The sequence below is a fragment of the Palaemon carinicauda genome, chromosome 37, assembly GCF_036898095.1.
Source record: "Palaemon carinicauda isolate YSFRI2023 chromosome 37, ASM3689809v2, whole genome shotgun sequence".
NCBI classification, from domain to species: domain Eukaryota; kingdom Metazoa; phylum Arthropoda; class Malacostraca; order Decapoda; family Palaemonidae; genus Palaemon; species Palaemon carinicauda.
Window position 1 is genome coordinate 58,109,488 of NC_090761.1, and position 2,500 is coordinate 58,111,987.

The 2,500-nt window shown below is 27.7% G+C and overlaps 1 protein-coding gene across 2 annotated transcripts in view; it reads right to left on the bottom strand.

Annotated features, from left to right (window-relative positions):
- The window catches only part of LOC137629139 (uncharacterized), a 286,776-nt gene that overhangs the window by 95,527 nt on the left and 188,749 nt on the right, over positions 1-2,500 (bottom strand). The gene's annotated exons all lie outside the window — the stretch shown is intronic.

Below are 2,500 nucleotides of genomic sequence, written 5' to 3' on the forward strand. Positions count from 1 at the left end.
CATATGTATATATGGTCAGTCTCTAGGGCAGTGGTTCCCAACTTTTTTTCTGTCATTTCCCCCCTGCACCCAGTTCAACCATCCAGATTTCCCCCTTCATGCCCCGCCCAGCCCTCATGCCCACTCACCTGCCTCAGAAATGGGTATGCTATTCCAATTCTCCCCTTGAATATCATGTCAGTGAGAAATGATATGATCATATCACAATTGAATGGCTAACAAAAAATTGCCGCACGTACTATGTGGACATTTTCCGCTTATTTAGTTAGTAGGTAGTGTAATTTTTTCCCCCCTGGAAGCTTAAAATTTCCCCCAGGGGGAAATTTCCCCCAGGTTGGGAACCACTGCTCTAGGGCATTGTCCAACTTAATAGGGCAATGTCACTGTCCTTTGCTCTGCTATTCATGAGCAGCCTTTAAACCTTTAAACAGTGATCTAACGGAATTCATCTACTGAGGATTGTTATTAAGAGCAGAAGTAAATTAGTAAGAAAATTAACATTCAGCTGAACTTATTGCCGTCATATCAATTGACATGAATTACCAAGACTAATGTGTAAAGAAACCACCCATGTGATATGAAAAGGTAAACGTTTATTATTATTATTATTATTATTATTATTATTATTATTATTATTACTACTACTACTATTATTTTTATTATTATTATTATTATTATTATTATTATTATTATTATTATTATTATTATAACTACTACTACTACTACTACTACTACTACTACTACTACTACTATTATTATTATTATTATTATTATTATTACTATTATATACAGGGTAGGACAAAAGTAGGGTTACAGTCACTAGTTTTGTGTAAACGCAACATGGAAGTAAACAAAAGCACGAAGGAACAATGTAGAAAGTAAATATCCAAACAATATTTGAGCCCAACGTTCGAACAAGCAGTTGAGGGGGAAACAGGACGTTTGTAATGGTTAAGTATGCGAATAAGAGAAAATGCAAACGGAATATATTTCCAACGCAATAGCCGAACAGGAGGAAGGTCTCTGGCTGTAAAAGAAATACGTGCAGCTCATTCATTTCGAAAGAAAACACATTCGCATACACATATATACACGTACACACTGAGGTACACACATATATACAGAGCACACTCTAAGAATTTATTATGAAATGCTGATTGTTTTTTTGCCTTAGTGTTTTATCTTTTGGAACTATTTGTTTGTTTCTTTATTTTGTTTGCTCTCAATTTAGCTTTCATACTATTGAATATTGTCTTGTTCCATAAAGTTTACCCTCAGTTATTTTATATCGAACTTACTATATGATTTAAATTTGTAATAACTGAATGCTTCTGATGCTGGAATATATGAAGATTACTGCAGAAAGACAGACATGCACATGCACATACATATCCATACAGACATACACACATATGTATATATGCATTTGATATATAAGTATATATATATACATATATATACTGTATATATATATATATTATATATATATATATAATATATATATATATATATATATATATATATATGTTTTATATATATATATACATATATATTATATATATGTGTGTGCATATATATACTTATATATATATATATATATATATATATATATATATATATATATATATATATATATATATATATATATATATATATATATATATATATATAAAGCTTAGAATTATTTCATCAATTTTTGAGTAAAACCAAGTAAATCTATTTTTCACTTGAGCTAAAAAGAATATCAAAGTATTACTTCAACATCAAGTGATAGGCATTTTTTTTTTCTATAAATTTCTCACAAGAATTCCATGGATTTTGCTACATATTAATATCGAAATTTTATAAACAAATTCTATGTTAATTATTATAATTCCTTAACTGTTTCAGTGAAACCGTGCTGTTAATTTCCTGCCTCAATTAATGACATTGTATTACCTTGGGTTTGTTGTTGCACAGGCATTACCAGATATTTTCATTATTCAGAGTGTCATAATGCATTTAAAGTAATTCGGTATTATTATTATTATTATTATTATTATTATTATTATTATTATTATTATTATTATTATTATTAATATTATTAATGTTGTTGTTGTTGGTGTTGTTGTTGTTGTTGTTATTTTTATTATTTTTGTTAATATTTATTATTATTATTATTAATATAAAGAACATTAATAGTAGTATTAGTAGTATTATGATGATAATAACGATAAAGATAATCATTTCTATTATCATTATCATTACCATTGCCTTTCCTATTCCTAACGTTTTAGTCATTACAATCATTCACATACTGATAATTCTTAACATTTTCTATTTTTTTTTTAAATTTGCTTACCATGATATATTTACATCAAATTTACCCCCACACGGAAAATCCCTCCCCCCCCAAAAAAAAAATAAAAAAATAAATAAATAAAAAAGAAAAAAAAAATACCAGAATAAAAACAGCACCGTGCAGGAGAAAAATAACAGAGAAAAACTTATTGAACACAAA